A 27,029-nucleotide genomic window follows, 5' to 3' on the forward strand; every position below is an offset into this window, starting at 1 on the left:
CTTAAAGAAAAGGGAATCTCTCTCCTTTTTTTTTTTTTTTTTGGTTGATGACATGGAATAGGTCATTTTTGCATATTTTCCAAAGTCACATAAAAGCACATTTAAAAATCAGGGTGCTGAGCTAATTTTATTATGTTATGTAAATAAGTATACGTAGCAACTATTAATTCACTTCTATGATGAAAACATTTTATTTCAAGAAACAGTGCCATATCAGTATGAAAATTGTACCCGGAATTTGGGAAAAATTCATCTTTGGACAGTAATAATATGTTAAAAGACAGTTCTAATACAAGTAACCTGAAAGAAGTATAAGTGCTAGGCCGTATTTGAGGTCAACTTTTGGATATTTTCCTATAATGATTATCTCCAGATCTAAGTGTAAACCTAAGATACTTCTGGCTTTCTGAATCAGATCTATCTCTCATCTGAGACAGATGGAAACATCAAGCATTTTTCCCATTTAACTATGTCTTGGGAGAAGGGGTCATTCCTTTCAGGCACATTTAAGGTAATCCAATAGTCAAATTGAAGTTGGAGAGAACAATGCCTATTACAGGTCTCAAAGTGTCGGAATCCTTTGCAATGGCTATGAACCACAGTTACCTTCTCAGATGACTTCTGCACCTAGAATTGGACAGTTTTGGACTATGGTAAGGAAAGGAACTTGGAAGTGTAAATTGGCCCAAATTCCTGGGTATGCAGTTAAAGCAAATGATATCTTTAATGGTTATCAACTTAGTCTACAATTTTGTTTTGGCTCATCCCTGTTGGAGACATACTTTAATTCTTGAATTTCTGTCACGGTGACTTTGCTTCCTTTCTACATTTGCATGTATCTTACTTTTCTATCCCTCGGCTGGCCTACACAGATGTTTCTTGGTGGAGCTGGACATATTCCCTATTCTCTGGGCAGGAATTCTCATTAGATGACAAACCTGGAAAGGTTTCTGAATGATCCATTACTAGTGTGTCATACATACATTGTCCATAGTGATGAAATGTTATTCTGGCATTTGAGGGGAGAGAGTTTTCAGGGCACATTTATGTTTTACCTATTTCTTACAAGAGGGAAGGTAGGGCAGGTTTAATACTACCATTTTATAGACATGAAAGTGAGACTTGGAATGATTTCAGTGCAAGATCCTTGGCATTCATCAGTCTTGTAGAATCAAGAAGCGTGATGGATGGACAAGAAAATGTATATGTCCAGGCTTTGAAAGAGTTCTGCAGATTTGCAGGGCAGTGATCAGCATTGCCATGAGTTTTCTGGGGGGCAGCTTGTTAAACCCAGTCTTGAAAACCACAGAGCTCATGCAGGACTGTTTACAGGCTGGACTGTGTCGCAGAATTGGCCCAATATATCAGGTTGTTTAGAATGTAATGCCTCTCCTTACAGTGCTATTAACTTTTCATGTGCTGATGAGAGAGGGTTTCTTTATAAGCAAACTGGAGTTGCTTGACTTTTCTCTCAGTGATAGAAGGCTTTTGCACTTATTAATGTGCTTCATTTTAAGGTTAGAGTACATGATCCCAGAAAATACTGCTTGTGTCCAGGCCTTCAGCAAGTGAATTATTCATCTGCATGTTCTATTTGTATTGACTCTCACATTGGAGAAGGCTTACAGTGCTTGATATTTATGATGTTAGAGTTTATAATAAACCGTGTTGGGAATGGCCAACAGAAATCAAGAGGCAGAAAGGGTTTTCTTTCCTTTCTCAGGTCCGTTTTCTGTTTCTCAGTTGCATTCACTCACTATCCTTAAAGCACGCATGCATGCACACACGCACACACCCTAGATGCTCAATTCATTCATGTGCAATTAAACTTAGAATGCAGACTTCATGGAGACAACACATAAAAAACAAAAGCTTAAGAGACCTATTAGTGAAGTTCATTTGAGTGCCTGAGGTATAAAGAATCTTTACAGCTTTGACAAAATGTATCTCTGAGTGTCTTTGTTTAACCAAGATGTGCTATACATGTTGTGTTATATTTCAGTGTTCTTGACCTTTTCATTAAAATCCCTTGGAATGAAAGTTTCAAGAGAGATGACAAAGATTTAGTTAAAATTACCAAAAATTGACATTTGTTACGGGAAATGCTTGTTTTGCTGGCGGTTTTTTCTTTTAAACCCCGCTTGCTATTTCTTTCCTTAGAGTGAGGGGAAAATTTTTTTTCCTGCATGATTTTGATAAAATTACATTAGACATTATATGGCCTTACTAGATTCGTAAGCAATAAGATGCACATGAAAGCACATGTTTGTAAGCATATCCTGATGAAAAATAAGACCTGTGAACCTTCAAGTAGGGAGGAAGCAAGTAGTAGTTCCATTACTTACAATCCCATCAATTGAACCTGATAAAAAGTAGAAAATATATTTCAGTGAGCATCTCTGGTTAAAGAGTAGGGCCATTGTCTGTCTAATTTCTATGGCTGTTTCAGAAACAAAGTTCTTGGTAGTAATCATTTCTGTCTGAATAAATACAAACCAGCTTTCTGAGCATTGTTGCTACATTTTTTCCTCTTTTCTTTTTTTGTTAAGTTTATGGGTACATTTTAAATATACATAATAATCATTTTCATTATAGGGACGTTATACTTGCACATGACTTATCTAAATTTCTCCTTTCTTTCTAAATTGCTTACCCTCGCATCAGTCCCTCTTCCCCTCCTTATTTACAAAAGTTTTGTTTCCATTTTTCCTTCTTTTGTCATTTTTTCCTTTTCCCTTCCTTCTTTTCTCCCTTCTCCTCTATTTTGTTTTCCTTCCTATTTCGTAATATTAAGTATACATTCTGGTCCTTATATCCACTTTTGGTTTCTCACACCTGCGAAGTAATGCAGTATTTACACATGTGTGTTCCATTTATTGTAATTAAGTGTATGACCTCAAGGTCCATCCATTTACCTAGAAATATCTCATGCTTATCCTTCTTTATGGCTGAGTAGTACTCCAATGTATACAAAAAACACACCATTATCCATTCATTGATTGATGAGCATTTGGGTTGTTTCCAAGATTTAGTTATTAGAAACTGTGCTGCTACAAACATGGGTATGCACACATCACTGTGGTATGATGTTTTAAAATCTTTTGGGACAATTCCAAGAAGGGGAATAGCTGGGTCCAATGGGACCGCTAGTTTTTTGAAGAACCTTCACACTGATTTCCACAGTAGTTGCACTAGTCTACACTCCCACCAACAGGGGAGAAGGATTCCTTTTTCCCTATAGTCCCTCCAGCATTTGTTATTGGTTGATTTCTTGATAATTGCCATTCTTTCTGGAGTGAGATGGAATCTGTGTTGTTTAATTTGCATTTTGTTAATGACCAGTGGTGTAGAATATTTTTTCTATATATTTAACTGCTATTTCTATTTCTTTATCTGAGAAATATCTATTTATTTCAGGTGCCCATTTTTGGATTGGATCTTTAAATTTGGGGGGTCGAATTTTTTTGAATTTTTTATATATTCTAGATACTAGTTTTTTGTGTGAGGAGTAGCTGGAAATTTTTTTCTCTGTTCTCTGGTTTGTCTCTTTATTCTGCTGATGATTTCTTGTGCTGTCCAAAAGTTTTTTTTTAAATAAGATTATTTCCCAGTTATTGATTCTTTGTTATATTTCCCTTGCAGGCTGGGCTTTATTTATAAAGTCTTTTTTTTTGCTTACATCTATGTCTTCAAGATTTCTGCTTATTTTTCTTCCGGTAGATTTAGTATTTCTGTGCTAATATTTAGATCTTTGATCCATTTTGATTTTAGTTTAGCTCATGGTGAGAGATGTGGGTCTAATTTCTGTCTTTGCCATGTGGAGAACCAGTTTTTCCAGCACCATTTATGAAAGAGGCTTTCTTTCTTCCAATTAGCGTGTTTGGCCCCTTTGTCAAAGATGAGGTTGACTGAGTGTGTTTGCACTTGTTTCTGCATCTTCTATTCTGTTCATTGGTCCTGGGGTCTGTTTCTTTGCCAGTACCATGCTGTTTTTATCACAGTAGCTTTGTAACCATCTCTCTTCAGAAACGTACTTGCTTTCTGTGCAGCAAGAGTCATGTGTGTCCTTTCTTTTTGACACGCTGACTTACCAGGGAACCTGGAAAACAGGATAGCCATCCTTCTAGATAGAAGCTAGTCTTTCCTTTTATACCTTTGACGTTTGATCTGTTAGGCTACAGCTATGTGACAACCCTTCCTCAGTATAATATACATTCCCAAACGAGGGATGAGAGTCACAGTCTTACCAGAGAGGACTACACTGGCACTGCATGAAGGGTGAAGGAAAAGTAGCAAGGAAATCTTCCAGGAGAAGAAATGGCTAAACTGAAGCTTTGAAGTGCAATAAGGATTTGACATGTAAAAAAACCAATAAATTCAGTCATAGGAATAAACAGCATGTACAAAAGCTATGTGGCTCTATATAGCATATGCACAAAGAGGAATAAAATGCAAGCCCAGCTCTTGTGGATTTCACAGTCAGTAGGAAACCTATTTTGGTTTGCTTTTCAGTAATGAAAAAGATGACTTTGTCTTAATGTTCTCAATTTTGAGTCTTCCCACCCACAGCTGCCTTTAGGAAAGTGCAACCTGTGCAGTCATTCAGAAGGGCCCAGTGTTTACTTTAATGCTCTGTGTTGCCAGTTTGAAATTCTCAACTTTTTTTTGAACAAGGAAACCACATTTTCATTTTGTACTGAGCCTCACAAAATAACAGGGTGGCTCTTCTTATGTCTTATACTATTTTAACAAGTATCAGCTTTGTGGCCAAAAAAAATACCCTCTGCCCTTTCTTGTCCCCTTCTGTTATCTGCCTGTCACCCCTGCTCTGTCTCAGTGAGTACAACTTCAGATAAACTCACTCCTACCCCAATTTAGAGGACTCAATGGCTTTTCCTTGCAAGGACTAGTTGACTTCTCAAAGAGGACAGCAGGCAAAGGTTGGTAGGAAATGTAGTTTTCTAAGAATGTATCTTTAAGGTAGATTTTTTAAAACAAATTTTTCATTACTGTTATAAAAACGGTGGTAACACTGGAACTGTGCTGATTACAATGCTTTTCTTACATGCTGAGCCGTTCACAAGTTTCTGTGTTCTAGTCATAAAAGGTAAGTGAATATAGTAGGTAGATGGGTCAAGCTCTCTCAAATCAGTATGTTTATCCTGTGACCTATGGAAGTCAAATGTGCACAGTACCTAGGAATCTTGGTGCTACCTATTGGAGGACTGAGCTTTGCTCCTTTCTTCTTTCTTCATCAAATAAGATGAAAATGTTGAGTCCCTAGACATATGAGATGGGGATACAGTGCCAGGTGCAGGGATCCCATTCATGTGAGCACCCACCACATGGGCCTCTCTTAGCCAAATAACCTGCGGATGCGTGGAGCAGACTCTTGTCTCATGAACACCATCATCACACCATCTGCCTGACTTAGACCTCTTTTAATAATTTATATTCTGATCTTTTAGGAGTGCAACTCTGGGTGTTTTGTATATTTCAGATAGATTAAGTTAAATATGAAATCATAATGTGTTACTGAGCTCCAGTTGAATTTAAAATGGTTCTTTCTTCACTTGTGCTAAAGAAGCATTATAAAAAGGGTATTTTGATGTTTTGACAGACTACTGAGAAAAGAAATTTGTCAACTCAAGTCTTTAGAAAACTTACTGTAATTTTTCTTGAGAAAGTGGATACTTTTAGTAGCTTTGGGGAGGATGAAGGAGGGTTGAAGAAGAATAGAAGAAATTTGATTTAGCAACTATTTATGTACTTTAAAAGCAAATCCAAATACTACCCTTCTCCTTTAGTCTATAAGGAGAATCAAGGAAGTGGGGCTGGCAATCAGCAGAAATTCCAGGAGCAAGCAATGAGAAGTTTAAAGACCACAACAAGAGATTCAAGCTAGTGCAGCAGCAGGTGATCATTGCGGCATAGGTCTACTCATCCAAACTCCTCTGGGCTTTCTGTATGCTGCTCATTGTGTTGTGCTCAGTGGAATGAAGATAAATGTAGAGTCATTTATCTGTACATGGTAAGTACATTAGCAGTAGTTCTCTTTTCTGAATACACATTGCCCACTATGTCCATGGGTTCCACATCCACTAGTTCAAGCAACTGCAAATTGAAGATATTTGGGGAGAAATTACATTTGTTGTGATCATACATAGGCTATTTTCCTTGTCAATATTCCTTAAAATACAGTGTAAGAACTATCTATATAGCCTTTACATTATATTAGGCATTGTACGTGACCTAGAAATGATCTAAAGTATACAGGAGAATGTGTGTAGATTATAGTAAATACTGTGCCATTTTATATTAAGGACTTGAATGTCCATAGATTTTGGTGTTCATAGGTTCCTGGAACCAATTCCCCTTCTGAGTGAGGGTTAAATATAATGAGGTTTGCACTCTTGAACTCAAAGTCTAGCTGGAAAGACAAGGATCACCCACTCAGGACATCTAATTGAGGCCAAGGCCACTTGATTACAGTTAAAAGCCTAGATTCCTTTTTTTAAGAGAAAAAAATAAAACAAGAATTTAAAGCAAGATAATAGGAGGGTGACAATGGTTAATACATTGTGTATTGTCATCTTTAAATTTGTTACTCAGAATATAATAATATGTCAGCATTTAATTGTCCAAACAGCATTAGCATTAGCCTTTCTTTCCAATGAACTAAGAGAAATTAGTAGTATAACTATCTTATATATATATATATATATATATATATATATGGCTTCCTTTTTGCTTTTTCTTTGCTTCTTTTCTCTATTCTTCCATCCCAGTGTCTTTTTCATTTTGAAGTTTCTTGCCATTTTACAATATCTATTATACATTTTGGATCTTACTCTTTAGCTTCTCACACTAGGGAGACAATATGATATTTATACATCTGCATCTGCTTTGTTTCACTTATGAGTATGGTCTCGAGTTGCGTCCATTTACCTATAAAAGTCTCAAGTTTATCCTTCTTTATGGCTGAGTAGTGCTCCAGTGCATAAAAGGACCACATCATTTTTATCTATTCCTCAGTTGATGACATTTTGGTTGTTTCCAAGATCTAGCTATTACAAATTGTGCTGTTATAGACATGGGTGCACATGGATCACTGTGGTATGATGTTTTTAATTCTTCTGGAAAGATACCCAGAAGGGGCATAGCTAGGTGAAAGGGGACATCCAAAACTAGGTTTTTCAGGAATCTCCAGACTGATTTCCACAGTGGCTGCCCTAGTCGACACTCCCACCAACAGTAGAGAAAGGTTCCTTTTCTCCCACAGCCCCTCCAGCATTTGTTATCTGTTGATTTTTTGACAATAGCCATTCTTATTCAGGTGAGAGAATCACAGTGTTGTTTTCATTTGCATCTCTCAAATTACCAGTGAGGTGGAACAGTTTTTCATATATTTATTTGCTGTTTGTATTTCATCTGGGAAGTGTGTAGTGGTCTCAGATGCCCATTTTTTGAATCTGTCTTTAAATTTGGGAGGTCTGATCTTTTTTGAATTCTTTACATGTTCTTGATTGTAATCCTTTTTCTGAGGAACATCTAGCAAACATTTTTTCTCACATTGTGTGTTGTCTCTTCACCCTGTTGGTGGTTTCTCTTGCTGTGCGAAAGCTTTTTAATAAGATAAGATCCAAGTTGTTGATTCTTTGTGATAGTTCCTGTGTGACAGGGGTTTTATTCACAAAGTCTTTGCCTATACCAATGTCTTCAAGAATTTTACCTATTCTGTCTTCCAGCAGATTTAATGCTTCTGTGTTAATATTTAGGTCTTTGATCCATGTCAAGTTCAGTGCATGGTGAAAGATATGGGTCCAGTTTTAATTTTCTAATCTTTGGCATGTGAAGAGCCAGTTTTTCCAACACCATTTATTAAAGAGGCTATCTTTCTTCCAGTGAATGTGTTTGACACCTTTTGTCAAAGATAAGGTGGCTGAGTGTGCCTGGAGTTGTTTCTGCACCTTCTAATCTGTTCCATTGATCTTCAGGTCTGGTTTTTGCCATTACCATGCTGCTTTTATCACAGTAGCTTTATAGTATAATTTCAAGTCAGGGATTGTGATGTTGCCTGCCTTGCCTTTGTTGCCCAGAATTGCCTTGGTATTCTAGGTCTCTTCTTGTACCAAATGAATTTTAGGATTGTTTTCTGTAATGCTGTGAGATATGTTGTTGGAATTTTGATTGGAATTGCATTAAATCTGTATAACAGCTTTGGAAATATGGCCATTTTCACTATATTAGTTCTTCCTACCCAAAATTAAGGGATATCTTTCCATTTTCTGATATCTTCAATCTCCTTTTTCAGAGTACTGTAGTTTTCAATGTAGAGGTTTTTTACATACTTTATGAGATTTATTTCTAGGTATTTCACTTCTTTGGATGTTATTGTGGAAAATATTGTTTCCTTAATTTTTCTCTCAGTGAGTTTGTTTTTTGTGTACAGGAAGGCTATTGATTTTTGAGTGTTGACTTTGTATCCAGCTATGCTACTGAATTTGCTTATTAAATCTGGCAGTTTTTTAGTGGAGCTTTTGTGTTCTTCTATGTAGAGTGTCATGTCATTTGCAAACAATGATAATTTAACTTCTACCTTTGATATCATTACTCCTTTTTTTCTTTCTCTTGTGTAATTGCTCTGGCCAAAGACTGCAGGACTATGTTGAATAAGAGTAGAGACATTGGACATTCTTGTCTTGTTCCTGATTTTAGAGTGAAAGTTTTCAGTTTTTTTTCCACTTAGTATGATGTTGGCTGTTGGTTTGTCATAGACAGCTTTCGTCAGATTGAGATAAAGACTATCTATTCCAATTTTCTGTAGGGTTTTTATCATGAATGCATGCTGGACTTTGTCAAAAGCTTTTTCTGCATCTATTGAGATGATCATATGATTTTTGTCATTGGCTCTGTTAATATGGTGCATTACATTTATTGATTTACATATGTTGTTCCATCTCTGAATCCCTTGGATGAATCCTACTTGGTCATGTTGTATAATTTTCATGATAATTTACTACATTCTGTTTGCCAGTATCTTAATGAACATTTTTCCATCTATGTTCATTAGGGAGATTGATCTCTACTTCTCTTTCTTAGTTAGGTCTTTCTCCTGTTTTGGTATCAGGGTAATACTTGCTTCTAGGAACAAATTTGGGAGTATGGCTTTCCTATCAATTTCATTAAATAGTTTGAGAAGTAGTGGTGTTACGTCTTCTCAAAATTTCTCAAAGAATTCAGCAGTAAATCTGTCAGGGCCTGGGCTTTTCTTTGTTGGTAGGTTTTTAATTACATCTTTGATTTTAGTGATTGATATTGGTTTATTTAGGATATTTATATCTTCTTGATTCAGCTTTGGTAATTCATGTGTATCTAGGAACCTCTCCACTTCTTTTCCATTATCCATCTTATTAAAATACAAGTTTTCAAAGTAGGTATAGATCAACGTCTGGATTTCTGCAGGATCTCTTGTGATTTCACCCTTTTTCATTCTAATTGCATGGATTTTAGTCTTTTGTCTTTTTGATAAGGATGGCTAGGGAATGTCGATTTTATTTAATCTTTCAAATAACCAACACTTCATTTATTCTTTGTATTTTTTTACAAAAATATATATATTTTTAAAATTTTAATATTAATATAATGCAGTATATTAATTTCTTCTCTGATCTTTATAATTTCTGTCCCCATACACTTTTTTGGCTTATCCTGCTCTTCTTTTCCTAGAGCTTTAAGGTTCATGATTAAGTTGTTTTTGTATACTCGTTTTGTTTTCCTGATATGGGTATTCACTGCTATAAATTTCCCTTTTAGGACTGCTTTCATTGTGTACCATAAATTCTGGTATGTTGTACTGTTATTATTATTTAGTTATAGAAACTTGCTAATTTCTTTTTAAATTTTATCTGTGACCCATTGGTTGTTCAAGAGATTACTATTTAATTTCCACGTATTTATGAACTTCTGGTGATTACTTTTGCCACTGATTTCCAATTTCATTGCACTATGTTTTGATAATATGCCTGGGATAATTTCCGTTCCTTTGAATTTACTTAGGCATGTTCTAGGAGCTCGGATACTGTGCTCTATTTTGGAGAACATCCCATCTGCAGCTGAGAAGAATGTGTATTGTGATGTTGTGGGGTGGAACACTCTGTAGACATCTACTACGTCCATTTGTTCAAAAGTTTGTTTCAGTTCTAATGCTTCATTGTTGACTTTTTGTCTAGTTGATCTGTCCTTTTGTGATAGTGGGGTATTAAGATCCTCCAATACCATTTTTAATTTCCTATCACCTTATCTGAAATATTGTATTGCTTGTATTTTTTGTGTGTTATTTTGTAAATGTCTTTGTTTTTGTTAATATGTTTTCATTATTTTATCTTTAAAATAAAAAAGATCCCCCAATACAATTGTATTGGTGTTTATTTGCTTTTTCATGCCTATTAATATTTTTTACATAGTTGTGTGTGCTGATATTTGTGGCATATGTATTTGCGATCATTCTTTCTTCCTCTTTGATTGTTCCCTTTACAAGGATGTAGTGACCTTGTTTATGTCTTTTAATAAGTCTTGGCTTGAAATTCACTTTGTCTGCAAGTAGAATAACTACCCCTGATTTTTTCTGGATTCCTATCACATGGAGCAATGTTTTCCATCCTTTGACTTTCACTCTGTGAATTTCTTTTTGCATTAAATGTGTTCCTTGTATGCAGCATATTGTTGGATCTTACTTCTCTATCCATTCTCCCACTCTCTGTCTTTTGATTGGTGAATTGAGACCATTAACATTCATGGTTATAACTGATATGTATTGACTTATACTTGTCATGTTATTTTCCTGTGTTTGGATCCTCCTTTTTTTTTTTAAATCCCTCTGTTTAATTGCTTGCCTTGCCCGTTGTATTCCTTCTGTTGGGATTCATGGACATATAGTCCTTGTTATCTCATTCTAGATTGTCCTTCAAACCATTTGGGCATGCTAGTTTGTGGTCATAAATTTCCCCAGATAGTCTTTGTCATGAATTACCTTATTTCTCCATCAGTTTTGAAAGATAGTTTTGTGGGGTACATCAATCATGTTCAAGGTTATTTTCTTTTAGAATTTAAAGTACTTCACTGCACTCTTTCCTTGACTTGAGGGTTTATGCTGAGAAGCAGTTGGGAATCTGCTGAGCTTCACTTTATAGGTGATTTCTTTCTTTTCCCAAACAGCTTTTAAGATTCTTTTCTTTTGTTGAATATTTGGAATCTTGACTATGATATCCATGGCTATAGATATTTCTTGGTTGTGGCTAAGTGGAGTTCTATATGCCACACTTACCTGCATATCAAATCTTTTTCTCTACCAAGGAAGTTTTCTCCCATGATGTCTGTGAACACATTTTTATATCATTTTTTCTATCTCCTGCTTTTTCATTGACTGCAAACAATCTTAAGTTATTCTTCTTTGCTTCATCTGGCAGCTGCTGTGTTGATTTTTCATCATCCCTTGCTATTTTCAAGAAATCTTTCTTTTCATCACCAGGGATAAAGCTCAGCAGCAGAAGTGTCTGCCTGTGAAGCACAAGGTCCTGAGCTCAATTCCCAGGACCAAAAAAAGAAAAAAGTCTTTCTTTTCATGATCACTAACAACAACCTTATCTTCTATATCTGAGATCCTGTTCTCCCATTGGCTTAATCTGTTGCAGTTACTTTCAATGGAATTTTTATTCTTGTGGATATCTGCTTGAATCTGCCTTACGGATTTTATTTCTTTCCTATGTTGAGCATTCCAGGTTTCCATAATTTTCTTAATCTTCTCTAGGTTTTTTGTCTGTATCTGCTCTAGAGTCACTAAGTACAGTTTTTATTTTGGACACCATCTTTGTAGTTACCTGAGAAATTATTTTTGTTTTGATTTTTTTCTAGAGCCTCATTCAATTACTTTGTTGTTATCATTTTAGGGAAGCTAGGTAGGTGGCTTTCAAATTATTCAACCTTATTACCCCCTAGGTTTACCTTTGGTTAATTGGATATCTGCGGTTGCATCTTATTGAGGTGTCTTCTTATTTTCTTTTCTTTTTAAATTTTAATTCCTGGAGTGTTGCTTGTAAATTGTCTATGCTAGATTGCTTTATTCCTAGTATTTAGAACCCTTAGGAAATGACTACTTATCCAAGGTATCTTCCAGGTGTAGCTGGTATTTGAGTTTGGAGTCTGTTGTAATATCCTATCTCTTAAATTTCTTGGGGAGAAGTTGCTGTCTGTTTGGCCCAGCCCCTGGTTCTTTGGCACTGTGCCATAGATTTTCTGTGAACCTTAGTCAATCTCAGTCTTGGAATATCAGGAAGAAGAGCTGTTTAGAACAATTATGTCATTTTTGGCTATAGTGGTACCATCAATAATGACACTAGCATCAAACATAGCCTGAAAATGACAAACTGAGCTAGCCATTAATCTGCCACCTTTAACTGTGAACTAGATTTTTTGGTTATATAACAAAATCTAAAACATATCAGAAAATTATATGTAGTATCCAAATCCTTAATATGTCAGTTTTGCACCCAGGAGTTAAAATTTAAAATGGTTTAGGGAGAAAACACAGAAGTGGAAGAAGAAGAAGAAGAAGAAGAGATTAGAAGTACAGCTGGAGGACACAGGGGGAACTCACTAACTTTGGCAAATCAGTCCAGAAGACTGGAGGGAAAGAGAGAAGGAAGAGATGAAAAGAAGAATAGGACAAAACCACAACAATAAAAAAGCTAGAAATCATGTTCAATCTTATATAAAACAAGATCAAATAGTCAACGAGATATAAAGAAAAACAAAACCACCACAATAACAAAAAACAGAGAGAGAGAGAGAGAAAGAGAGAGAGAGAGGGAGGGAGAGAGAGAGAGAGAGGAAAAAAGTCTACTTTCAAGTATGTCTCTGCTATCCTTGGTAGATAATGTGTAGAGACAGAGTCCCGATCTGTGTTAATTTATCCCACCAATCCAGCCTTAGCTTTTTGGGTGGAGTAGTGGATAATCATAGTGAGCCTGTACCTTCTGACCAAGACTAGACTCTTTTGGCTTGCAGCTGTCAGTGCACCTTCCACAGGCCTGAGCTCAGCTGGGAGCCACTAGGTGGTGCCAGCAGCCACTCTGAGTTCTGTGCTCAATCAGTCCCTCTCCAAGATGGCTCCCAGCCAACCGCTTTCTTGTGGGAGACAACTGAGCTCTCAGCACTAACCGTCAGCTAGTGCAGTCCTTCACATCTGCTGCTCCCCTCCACTGATGCATCTCTCCATGGAGGCCTCTGGCATCAACAGTAGTCACTGTGTGTCCACTGCTTTGATCTGTTCCTCTTTTTCAGTGAGTCCTATCTCAGGGATAAGGTGCCCCTGGCTGCCTTCTTTTTTTTGTAGAAGTTTCTCTCTTCACTCTCTTCATGGGCTTCAATTCACACTACACATCCTTCTTGGGCCCAGGGGACCCACTCCCCTCCTTCTTGTCTTCCTCATGTTGCTATATTCCAGTGTCTGGACAGCGACTCTCAGAAAGGCTGTTTCTCTCTTCCTTACTGCTTTGCCATCTTGGTGCTCCTGGAGTCTGTATTCTTAATCTATGTCTCAAGCAAGGCCCTAATGAGTCCCTAATGAGTGGCAGCAAGGTGGTCTAGAGTTCTGTCCAGGAAACCAATAAGGACTCAGTCAGGCATGATATAATGTCAAGACAGGAGCAGAATTGCTCTTGAAGTATATTGCCTAATGGATATAAATCACATGCAGTTACCAAAGGTCCAGTTGGTGCAAGTGGGTAAAATGTCAGAGCAGAACCCAAAGCCCAGGAAGACTTGATGCTGAGCACCATGCTGTTTAGGAACCTCACCAGCTTCCAAGCTGGACTCCTTAAGTGAGTCATAAAGAGAGATCATCTGTTAGTCACTCAAGAAAATAAAAGAAATAAAGTTGAGTTATTTTAACTATGAAGAGAAAACTAAAAAGAGTTATTTTCAGACTAAAATGAGCAAATGTTTCTGAGTTTATAAATTGTGCTTCTTCAACTGTTAGTTTGGAATGATATGTCCTCTAAAAACCAGATTTGAGTGGTAAATAAAGTAATCAAAGCAACGGATGTTAGAAAAACCTCATCTCAGTAAACAATGATCTATAGGAATAGAGAATGTTTCAGACTTAGAGAAGGCTAGCTTTTTTGCAACAGTACTGGGTGTTGAACCCAGGGCCTTCTCACTGAGCTATGTCTTTGCCCTTTTTAACCTCCCTCCTTCCCTCCCTCCCTCCCTTCCTTTATCTCTGTCTCTGTCTCTGACTCTGTCTCTGTCTCTGTCTCTCTCTCTCTCTCTCTCTCTCTCTCCCTCTCTGTCTCTCTCTCTCTCCCTCTCTCTCTCTCTCTCTCTCTCTCTTTACTTTTTGAGCAAGATCTCACTAAGTCACTTAAGTGCCCAGACTGGAACTGCACTTTCAGTACTCCTTCCTGAGCCTCTCAGAGTGCTGCGATTACAGGTATGCACCATCATACCTGGTGAGGTTGTTTTAAGTTTTTGTTTTGCGTCTCAAATAAGGTATATCCAATTTGGAATTCCTGTACCTTAAAACAATTTGTTTTCTCCCTGTTCAGCTTTTTTTGGGGGGGGATATTACGATTATGAAAGTTGTAATTGTCAGTATGGTTCTTTTCACGCACATTTTTGGGTTTGACATGCATGGTAGAAAGTCATTTTTTTCAAACTGTGATACTGATAATTGTGTCAGCTTAGGGTTTCTTTTATACTTCAGCATAGAAATAAAATTTTGTGCATAAGTGTTAAAAATAGTAGTTTTTCTACCTTTTAAAATTTAAAGGAGGAAATCTAAATTACCGAAATACTGAACTATGAAATATGCCTCTGGTTCCTGCCCATGAGGGCTCTTGCTTCATGGAATGTACCAAGTCCATGTACTATATTGATGATGATCGTTTACTTGGAGACTCTTAGGAGAGGACTGGTCTGCCATTTTTCATAGCAGTTCAGATAAACAAATTAGGTCTTCCAACACATAATATGCTTTTCAAAAGCCTCAAGTAAATTTATATTACTGGAAACATAACCTTTGAAAAACAGACTTTTTTTAGTGTATAAGTATTGGATATATACACAAGATAGTAAAGTTATTATATTGTGTTTTTTTTTTCTTTTGAAGATTTGAAGGAAAAATTACATTTAACTGAATAGTTTTCATGACTATCTTATCGGACCTACGCCAGGTTGTTCAGTGTGGAAGCTGGAAATTTTCTCTTGTCTCACCCCACCTTGACCAGGAATTGCAATGTGAATTTGAAATTGGGACCATGTGTGACCCTTATCCATTTATTTAATATCTAATCCCACCAGAGCACAAGCAGACTCTCCACCTTTGTAGTTTTTCATGGCTTTATGTGAATTACCAGGAGGGGAGTACATGGTCCCTGACAGGAAAATAAAGGATAGGCCTTCCAAAGCACATTCTTTCTGTGGAATACAATGGCTTCTTAAATGTTTCTTTCAATTATATCAGTGGTTTTCTGGTTATAAGAGCCATGTGTCTTATCTACTAAATTTTTAAAAACATTCCATGATCTACCCGTCAGATTTTTTTTCCAGTTAACACATCTTAGTCTGAAGCCACCATTTATTGACTGCTGAGGCAGAGTTTATTCAGTCACCCAAATGCTTTTCAGATTTCCACCCTGTGTGTCAAGCTCTGAGGTTTACTGACCCCGGAAAATGAGACACAGTCCTTATCGTCTGGGGGATCTCAGGCTCTTGGGGAAGGTAAATGGATAAAGAGATTATTTTTCTACATGTTGTGATAGATGCAGATAAAAGTATGCAGAACTGTGTTATTGGAACCAATACAGAAACACTGTCTCTGCCTTTTCTAATCTGTTTTTCTACTTGCTACTCACTAAATAGATTTTTAAAAATTCTTCCTTAAACTAGAGAGAAGCCATTAGCAATTTCAACCATTTAGTAGCCAGCCTATTATAGGGAAGAGCATTTATAGTCGAGACTCTGTTGAGAACGGATAATTACGATTGGATAAACTTAGGCTCTGGGATGCCTGGGGCCATTGTGGAGGCAGGTTTACAACCCTAACACAAGATAGTTACTTTAGGTGTTTCAGTGAGTGGGAACTGGAGGAGACAGCTAGGGAAGCCCTCGGAGGAAGGAGAAGAGAAAATAAAAAGGCACATAGGCTAAAAAGATGACTGACCCTAATGTAGACTGTGTGTATTTTCAGTGTGCTATATTTAGCTGTTGACTCCCTGAGTTTCTTCTTAGCAACTTGCACACAAGTGAGGCCCCCTTTGTGCTTAGGGACATTCTCAAGCACTTACGTTTTTTCCCTGGAATTCACAGGCCCTGCTCTGTTCTGTGTTTTATTGCTTTCAGCTTATTTCCTGTTCTCATGATTAAAAACTAAAGCCTTTGTAGAAATGATAAGTTAAAAATGGAACAGACACTGAGCATTGCTGATTTGTCCACCCTCTGTCCAGGTGAAGTGAATCCAGGGCATCAAGGAAAAGAACACTGAATAGGATCTGCTTCCTGCACATGTCTTGTTCAAAGGAAAAAGAAGTGCCTTAGAGGCCTTGCTTTTTCCAATTCTCGGTGGAATTATTTTGCTAAGTTTAGAGCTGTTTATTTTTTCTTAGATTCTGCTGTGCAGATGAAGGAGAAGCCTCCTGCTATATTAGCTTGTTTTAAGTGATGCTAAAAGGGATACATTCACCGGTACTATCAGAGGGCCAACTGAAAATGATCACGTCCGACAGCACAAGATAGACCAGCTCTTTCTTTTCACCCTTGAGGCTTTAAACACTCTCAACTTTATTAACAGGAACTCGCAGGGACAAGCCTGCTAAGCTTATCTTGTTCCATATGAGCACTTTAATTCATCAAAAGCTTACACAGTGAGGCTATGCAGGTTTATAGAAGGAAAACCATTCCATAGACTCTCAGAGGTCCAAGGCAGTGTCGGTGCCTACTAGAGTTTGTTGGTTGTATGCACAAATATATAGGCTGTGTGTACAGTTTGTAAGTCATACAGTTGTGGCCTGAGGGGTTGTGTGCAAGATTAGAGTCATAAAAGGATGCTACCCTGGGTGCGGAATCAAGAAATTTCTGAGTTTGGTGACTTAGGAAAAAATATGAGGAAAATCTGCTTAGTTCTAAGGGCATACTTACTAAGAACATCAAACCTTTTTATTTCACAAGATGGCAGTGTTAAATGTATGCATCAGAGTAGTAAAAAATTTGAAATTAATATAATGTGCCATTAGAAGAAGTTCAGATATTAAACGGTTTTGGATGTTCACTAAGCCTCTAAATTTCTTAATAGAAATTATGTGTATATGGCCATAATACTATAATAGGTTTTCCTAGATATATTTTTATGTATACCTTTAATACTGTAGCGAGGTGTTCCACTTTGGGATTTAATTATACTTTTAAAAAAACAAACTCCCAACTTAGAATGTGTACAGTGTTTTAATTAAAATGCATTTTCACCAAGTCACAATGATAAATTTCTTGGAGAGCCAGATAATCAGCTTGTAACATCAGCTTACTTTTATGTCAGGAGTTGGGTGTGTACGTATGTGTGTGTGTGTTTTCAGAATAATCATAAGCCAAAAGATTATCATTATCATTTTATTACATTACTCTCGTTAAAGAGAATACATCAAAATGAAGATTGCATTTGGCAGCCCTTTGCATAACGGCCTTTTGTTAGAAGGAAACGGATCTCCCGCCCCTACTGTGTATAGCACAACTCAGGACAGTTCTGGCAGCTGGCCATGGAGTCCGTCCTGGCTTTGGCAAGAACAGATGGTTTTGGGGTCTGTTGTTCACATTTGATTTCCATGTTACAAATTTTGAGTGAAGTCTTTACTGAACCCTTTGTGCTACAGTCTGCAGCTTCTCACATCAGGGGGCAGTTAGGCTCCAGTCTTGACACGCCAATTTGACTTGAGAGTACTGCCATTTAGCCAGAACTTGGATTTCCCCTACCTCTGGCCCTCTACTGGATGGAAGCAGTAAGTGTGGATATACTGCCCTCCGGTGTTCAGTTCGGAGAGGTGCGGAAGACTGGAGTTCTGAACTCTGGGAACTGGGGGGAAACAGATGCTTGAGCTCATTCCTTGGTACTTGGAAACAAGTATGAAGGCACCTGTTTAAGTGTCATATCCTTAGCAGAAAAGCCCCCAAGACATGAATGTCATCTATTTCACCATCTTCCTTGTTTCATCCTATACACATTTATTGAGCATCTACTATGTTCATAATTTTTAACTTGGGATATGTATGTATCAGCACCTCCTCTGTAGTAGACGTTGTACCCTGAAGTGAGGGGTAGGTCTGTGAAAAAGGACAAAAGTATCACTGGAGTTCATATTCTATTTGTGCGTGGAGATAGACAGCAAAGAGATACCAAACAAGAAAATAAATTAAGGCAGTTTTAAGTTTATGATAAGGCTATGAAGAAAAGGTAAACCAAAGTGGAATCAAAGAGAAATGTGCTTGGTGGTGATATTTTAGATGGAGTGGTGAGGAAAATAGTGTTTTAGGATAAGTATTTTAAAAAGAGCTGAATGAACTAAGGGAATGAGTCATTTGGAACATGTTTAGGGAACTGAGGCTGGGGCAGGAAAGAGATTTGCCTAAAGACACGCAGCTCTTTGTGATAGAAGTTACGCTAGAATGCATGTTCCCTGACTCCAGCGCCGGTACTCATCACTCTACGGTGCACCCAGGCAAAATAACCGACAGAATCATTACCAAGCTGCTTCCATATGTCAGGTAGACAGTGAGACCAGGAGTCAGGAGAAGATACACAAACATGCATTGCGGTGAATTCTCTCTCATTACCAGGTTTAATGTCAAAACGTGTGTGTCTGACTAGTGTGATGTGCATGGAGAAGTCACGGGTTGACTGCATGAATGATAATGTGTTGCTCAAATATGACGTCCTTAACATGTGACCTCTGGAATAGCTGGTTAAGTCCTAGGTGGCTTATTGCTTTAAAGGATGAATTTTCAGGAAGACTGCAGTGCCAGCTCACTCGCTGTCACCCCACCCTCCCAGGTTTTGTGGAATCACTGCTCCTTGTACTCTCCTAGGCTTTGTGTTGAGGTTGGGGAGGGGCTATCTTGGCTTGCTTTGAAAGGAACTAAGACAGAACTCTGTGGACAGAAGGTCTCTATTATTCACCAAGTGATAGTGATGATTCTCAAAGGTCATTCATTTCAAAGACAGGGTCAAATCACTAATGAACTGGAACCTACATCCACATGCTAGTCCAGTCTCTGAGGACAGACTGATGACAGGCTGCCTTTTTGAGACCCCACATCACCCACACTTTCTACCATGCCCTTGCCTGCCTAGCTTTTACCTCTCAACTCCCATTCCTTTCCTGGCACTGTACTGTGCCTAGCATATTTCTTCAGAATAAATCGTCTTTTATTCTCATTTCTTTTTGCATAATGCTTCAAGGATTAGATGGGAGGATTTCTGTGGTTGACTTTTAAGGCCTGATAGTTTTCTCTATAAAGTGTATTGCCATATGCTGTCTTAGTTACTCTCTAAGTAACTATGCTGTCTTAGTTACATCACTAAGACACAATACCTGACACCCACAGCTCTAAGGGGGAGAGGTTTATTTGGCTTACTTTTCAGTTTATGGTCAACCAGCTCCCAGGAAGAAACAACATGACAGAGGGGCAGAATGGAGGAAAGCTGATCACATCATGCTGGCTAGGAAACAGAGAAAGAAAGGAGGAGCTAGGGAGAGAGATAGAGCCTTCTGGTCAACCCCCAGTGACCTGCCTCTTTGGAACAGACCCCGCTCCCTAACAACACATTTGGCTATAAGGGGCTCAAGATTCAACCACTTCTAGCCACACCCTACGGTACCAGGAATCAAACTCACGACCTCGCGCTTGCCAGGCAGGCGCTGTGTTGCTGAGCTAAATCCCCAACTCCTCGACCACCTTTAAAAAGCCCTGCCTGCAGCCTGGTGTGGTGACACACATCTGTAATTCCAGCAATCAGGAGACTGAGGCAGGAGTTGCTCTGTGAGTTTGAGACCAGCCTGTGCTACAAAGTAAGTTCAAGGCCAGGCCAAATTGCATAGTGAAACCGTGTCGTTTTTTTTTTTTTTTTAAAGTCCTGCTTATGAGAGTATGAGACTGTTGGGGGAACTCCAAAATAGCCCATAACATATGCAGGTGTGATGTCACATCTGCAAGCTTAGCTATGGACACATGAGCAGGCTGCACAGGTATGTAATATGTAAGTGGGTTAGCCTTTATTTCTAGATTTTGTACTGCCAGAAGGAAATTTTTCTAATCAGTACTCACTATTTCCAGCAGAAAATATGTTCCTTTGAAAAATAAGTATATTTTATCACCCACCAGAACATACCCTTTTCTGTAGCCCCACTCTGAGAATACATAAGTGACGATCAAAAAACGAGAGTTCAAGATGAAATACGATGAATATAATCCTGAGGTCAGCTTTTAGTACGGCCTGTGTGAGTGTAATCAATCTCCTGAGGAAACCTTCACCTCCTCTACCCAGGGAAGAAATGTTCCATGTGGTGGTGGTGGGGGGGGGAGAAATTCTTTATCTTTGGGGCTTACTGATTGCCAGGACGACTTTGCTACTTGTACTTCTTTCTCAGAGCTTCGAATTCATTTTCATCCTCTTTATCCTGCTTCCTGTCCCTCTTTCTCTGTTGTAAATCAGCCAGTGTATCTTACTTTTGGCTGATTTCCACTTCTTCCATGTCATTCAGACAATTGACTCCTCATTTATCAGTTAACAGCTAATCGTGCGCTGATTACCGCGGCCCTTTCCCAGCCCTGGCTGCAGGGGAACCTGTCCTCAATGACTTTATTTCATTGCATTTCTCATATCAGCACAGTTTTGGAAATAAGTGATAGCTTCAGGGAGCTTAAAGAAGTAGTGAACAGGAGTTCCCCGGGTTTTTAGCTGACTGAGAATTTTGCCTTTTTGGAAATTCTTCCATTAGGTACTCTCTGCTTTCACTTACCACTTTATATGGTAAAGTTGAAGGACAGCAAGGTGATCTACTTATGCTGATTTAAAGTTGATAATGACTTATATTTACACAGTACTTTCAAAACATTTTTTCATTTATTTCACTTATTCCTGTGACAACCCTGGGAGGGATATGGGGTCATCCCTGTGTGATGGCAAGCCAGCAAGAGTCAGTTGAAAATACTGCAGACTGAGATTTGGAAAACCTGGTCTTTGTTAGCAGTCCACAGAAGTGAAATATGTCCCCAGGGACCCCGGAAGCAGTTTGTTCTCTGATAATTAAGCTTCCACAAGAAGCAGAGAGGTGTCCCTGGAAGCTACCGATGTAGTTCAAGTGACGTGTCAGTGAGAATGGGGCCTAGAAAGTAACTAAGACCATTGTGCAGGGTGTGTCCAGCTCCAAGGACAAGGGTTTCTGGGCCATTTTTCATTGCAGATTTAGTTCCATTGTGATGTAGGTCATTAAGTTAGAAAGTCTTGATGATACGGACCATTTGCATGGCTTAAGTAACTCACCCTGCATTGATTCTAGGCTCACCAATCAAATTTCTGATTATATTTCATTTCTCTCAGAAGAAGAGAAGATGAACCAGAAGATGAGAAAAAAGAAGAAAGGAAGAAAATAGGGTTGGCCACAAAAGTAGTTTGCTAAGCATCATATCTCTAGTCTATTCTAGCCAAAAGTAACACAGGGTATTCACTTCATTCTTTTCTACCCGTGGAGGTACACAGGAGTGAGAAGTGTGGTGGTGTATGGTGAGGTTAGCAAAACAAAAGAGGAGAAAGCTCCCGAGTAAATCAGAGGCACAGCTCTCATATCTGAGGTGAGGCTGAGCTCTCCCTGAGAGGAGAGGATTGGCCTCAGAGTTTAGAGAGTTCATAATAGTTACAGGGCACCTACCCCCACCTGAATCCCTTGATGCCGTCTGTACAGATCAAAATAGCCCCTTAAACTCGATTTGCATCTTTCTCATCTTCTAGGCCTCTTGTAGATCCTAGATGCAGAGTTTTCCCCTTAAATTTCTGTTATGCCCTCCATCTGGTTGCTAGATCTCTTTACCTAGCAAGCTGGATGAAGTGGGTTTGCTCTGAAGCTAATATTTCTGCATCATATGTATGAAACTTACAATGCATTTTGAGTGTAGAGACATACTCATTTTTCACCTCTAGGAATTAATACAGCACCTGGCAATAATGTTACAGAAAGTCTAAATTATGGACTTATTGATTAAGGTTTCTTTGACAGTGGTTGGCCCATAGACTTTATTCCAAGTACTCGTGAATAAAACAGAGGGGCCAAGGGCATTTAAATTGAATCATAAGGTGCTTGGAAAAGCAGATCAGCTAGTTCCACTTCCATATTTCACAGGCATGGCCACAGAACCACAGTACTGGAGGCACTTCTTGTGGTCATAGGATCATGGCAGATGTGAGACCAGAAGCCAGATCAGCTGATGTACAGCAGCACAGAATGGAGTGGAATGGCCTAGAAGGACTGGGAGCAAATAACCGACCTCATCTCTACTTGCTAGCAGCCTAGGGCCTTTTAAGCATCTGCCACTCTCTGCTTAGTCCACTCTTGAAAACATTTATGTGGGAGAAAACTGGGAAGTTGAATTTCCAGATGTTCTTCACCACTCGCCCAATGTTCCCTCTATGCAGAACCGAAGCCTGCTTGCCAGCGGAAGTAAAGACCATCCGCAGCTGGTGAGGAACAAAATTCTAAGTGTTAATCACAGCTTGATACAATCATGGACTTTGTCAAGGGACCCCTGGAACCTAACTAGAATTCAACTGTGTTTCATTTAGATAGCTGTTGCCTAAGAGTGAGAGAGAGAAAAAATGACATTCCAATACTGGGTTAGTGACAAACAATAATGTCAGTTTCCTCATTCCTTGGCATTTGTAAATGTTAGGAGCTCCAATTTATTCTTCTTGGGTATAATTTCGTAAGGCTGGTATGTAGTATCATGGATGAGAGATCTGAAAAGTCCCCATTTTCAAAGACTATGCCGGTGGAATTCTGCTGGGAGCCCACTGCTCTGTGAGTATGTCAAGTTATTGTTCAGTAAGCCTGAGAAAGGAGGCAAACACTCACCACAAGTAGAGACCCGTGGTAATTCCACTGTATTTGTCCACCTTCTAGATTGACTATGTGGACTGTTTTAAAACATTTGACTTTGAACTTTTTATTAGCAAAGATAGATGTTTGCTTGTGTTTAAAAATCCTATAAGGCTTTTTCCATGTACTTTCTAAATTATGTATTATTTACTTTTACAGGATTATGTTTAAAGTAGCCTTTTGATGAGCGATACTTGTCTTTTCTAGATTTTCTGTCCCTGGTGACTTGTGGTAACTTTTTATATATCAAAGCGCTTATTGATCTATAGATTTCATATTATACTGTGCATGAATAGCTATTGCTGTGTTACTGGAGAAACTGACTGCTGTAGAGTCAGGGTGAAACATATTGATTTTCATAGACTATAGTATTCTTTGCAGAAAGAACATGTTGGATTTTAATTTCCTGGGAATGTCAACTTGCCTTGCCTGTCAAGAAATTAATTTGGGGCTAGTGTTTACTGATGTGATATTAGTTTCATGTATTTGCTCAGACACCATGTCATCTTATTACATTAGTATCTTTCAGAGGTATTGCCAATCCTTCTATTCAGAATTCCATCTTTCCTCACAATAGGGTGCACTTAAACTCCAGTAAGTAAGCCTTCAATAAGTGTAAAAACTAGTTGCTGGCACACAGTGGGTATTTAATTTTAGACATTACTTACTCAGAACTTACTAACACATGGCATAGTATTATCTATCTATCTATCTGTCATCTACCAATCAATCTGTCTGTCATCTATCTGTCATCTCTCTCCTTTTACCTCATGTAGTCATCGAAATAAATCCTGTGGAGCAGGCCTTATTATTTTCCTTCTACAGGACAGAAAATGAGGCTCTGAGAGATCATGGAACTTTTCTAAAATCACACCCATGAACCTGTAAAAAGTTGTTGACCCACAGCTTGTAACCTAGTATACCTGGCTCTAGAGTGTATTCAGCTATACTGTTTTGCACAAAATGGCTGGATCTTACTTTGAGATACTCCCAGTCTCAGAAAAACAGCAAAGCAAGACCCCAACCAAAGAAGGAAGAGCAGCCATCTACAGCCCCCTCAGGGAAGTTTCTTCCAAGAAAGTTCCTGTACTTTTAGAAATCAGAATTTTTAATCAGAACACCTCAGTGTTTCCTACTGACTTGTTGCCTGCAGGGAAAATTCCAGTGGATACTTAAAAACAAAATGAAAAATAAAACACTTATGCACAAAAGAAATAATTGTCCAGAACTGACAAATCCATAGAGAATGAAAGTGGAGTGGATGTTGCCCGTGGCTGCGAGGTGGAGGGAGGAAATGGGGAGTGTCTGCTGATGTATACACACAGGCTTCTTTGTGGCACTGATGACAGTGTTCTTTAGTCAGATAGTGGGGATAGATTCGCATCTTTGTGAACATGTGAAAAAACAGTGAACTGTTTATTTGTACTCTTTACTGTTTATTTATATTCTTCATGTTTTTATTAAAGAGACAAAAAGAGACCAAAAAACTAAATGATACAGAATTTCAAAACAAGATGATAGGAAATAAACAATGGTTATTATATTGCATATCGTTGTCTTTAAAGTAGTTGCTCCAATTACCAGATACAGGCATGCAAAATTTATCAAAGAATATAAGCACTAACTGTTCCTTTCAGTGAACTAATCGAAATTAGTAGTACAGTGATCTTAGCTATCTTGTGTATATATGCATATCTTTTTCCCCCTTCCTTCTTTTCTCCTTTCCCTCCTCCCTGTGGTTCTTTCCTTTTGAGCAGTTTCTTTCCCTTCCCCTATATCTGTTCTACCTTTTGGATCTTATTTACTCTTTCTACTTCTTACACTAGTGAATTGTGCACTTTAAAGGAGTGAATTTTATGCTACAGAAATTGTATCTCGGTATCTTTTTAAAGAAATGATTGTGCCCCTTCCTTTTCTATCAGTGTCAGTTTGCTCAAATTCGGTGTGTTATGAACATTCCGTGTGTTGTCGTCTGCATGGGGAACGTTCCTGGTGATGGAATGTCTGCTTAAAGTATCCATGTCCTTGGGGTTCACAGGGCTCTGGGATACCATTTGTGACCTATGACTCTTGAGGAAAGAATACTGGTGGCTTTGAAAGCTGCTCTGCTCAGGAGCTGGTCAATAGGCTCCTAGTTACCAGTCAGGATTTTTAACTTCCTGATTGTAAGTTTTCTATGAGAGTAGGAGAGCCAGTTCTGGTCCTTACTTCTCTACAGGATACTCAAATAACGACTATTATTTTTTTTCCCTTTAGGAAAATCGTGAATGTTTAAAAGTGTAACTTCCCCAAATAACTTGATTTATCTTGATGTGAAGCAATTCGCTACCAATGTGTTTTCCAGAAAGCACTAATCAATTCCAGGTCAAAATCAGTTAAAGGGCCCCACAAGTTGATAGTGAGGTCTTAAAAAGGCTCAGCAGCTTTGGAACATTAAATTTACTTGCTGTAAATTTGGAATAAGAACATAAAGAATCACTTTCCAGCAAGATGATGAAATTTCAAAATGTTCATTATGTGTTTCATCAGAAGCACACTACATTAATTTTCCAGCTCAACTAAGTGGAGGAAGTAAGGTTTCTCCTTACTAAAAAGTTGCTCTGATGTTTAGAAAGGCAGTCCAGTTTCATTAATGAATCCAATCTGCTCTGACTTGTGACACTATTTAATGTGTCCTAAAAACTCTAATAGACATAAGTGTCATACAAACCAGCATCAAATTTTGTCCCCTTAAAACAATGGCCAAGAAGGTGTTTATAAAATTTGGTTTTGTTTTCCAAAGATCCAAGTACAACAGCTTATGGTCAGCCTTTGATTTTTCATGCCAACGGAAGAGAGCAGTGGTATGGCTGGTTCCTCTTACAATAATGTCTTTGCCTTTGGGGTTTGTATTGGTACACATTTGGCTCTGGGGATGAATTAGCATGAAAGAAGTCCTGCTGACCAGCATGTATTCCTCAAAGCCCCTTTCAGACATCTGTCCCACTCTAGGGCCTGCTGGTCAATGAGAGCATCATCCCCTCCACCCACAGGGGCCTTCTGCTAGGTAGCTAGAAAACAAAAAATGTTTTTGTGTTTTAAAGGTCCTCTTGCTCAGCTGCAGCTACTACAGAGAAGTGAACGAAAAGGCAAGGTGATGAAGTACATCAACATCAAGCATCTTTTCACCTACTTTGCGTAACTTTGCTAATAAGAACTTGAAAGCAAGGTCATTCAGCCGATGATACCTGAGATGTGTTGGCTTATCCTTCCAGGCCCCATAAAAGCACATTTTATCATCTCATCTTACAGAATCCCAAAGAGCTTTGCAAACTAACTGTCATGGTGTGGAATTGCTTGGTGCTTCCTGAAGTGCAACCTGTTTTGCTGTGAACAGTAGCAGCTGTTACAGTAGCTCCTAGAAATCCTGCCTGTAAGTTCAGATCTGGAAGCGAGGGTTATACCATGGACTGCTATGGTTTCACTTCTTCCAAATGTAGAGTTCCCCGGCTCTCTGGCCTGTTGCTTGGGTTCTCCTGACCAAGCTGAGCCCTGGCATACTTGAACCTTGGATACTTTTTTTGGCCTGATGTCTGTTGTGGTCATCCAGGCCTCTCTATATTGCACCTGCCTACTGACCCCTTGACATCTGCCAAACTATCCTGGCCTAATAAATCTCAGATCTGGCCTCTGCTAACCTCTTTCCTTGCTGTCTGAATGAAAAGCTTTGGCAACCTGTTTACATAGATGTGACATGTTCTTTTTTTTTTTTTTTTTTTTTTGGTTTTTCTCCAGTACCGGGAACTGAACTCACGACCTTGCGCTTGCCAGGCAGGCGCTTTTGCCGCTGAGCTA

At 38.5% G+C, this 27,029-nt stretch overlaps 1 protein-coding gene across 1 annotated transcript in view; it reads left to right on the forward strand.

The window, feature by feature from the left end:
* Window positions 1-27,029, forward strand: part of Gpc3 (glypican 3) — a 462,080-nt gene that overhangs the window by 172,776 nt on the left and 262,275 nt on the right. The gene's annotated exons all lie outside the window — the stretch shown is intronic.

The sequence above is a fragment of the Chinchilla lanigera genome, unplaced genomic scaffold (genome assembly GCF_000276665.1).
Source record: "Chinchilla lanigera isolate Chin_1 unplaced genomic scaffold, ChiLan1.0 scaffold00072, whole genome shotgun sequence".
NCBI classification, from domain to species: domain Eukaryota; kingdom Metazoa; phylum Chordata; class Mammalia; order Rodentia; family Chinchillidae; genus Chinchilla; species Chinchilla lanigera.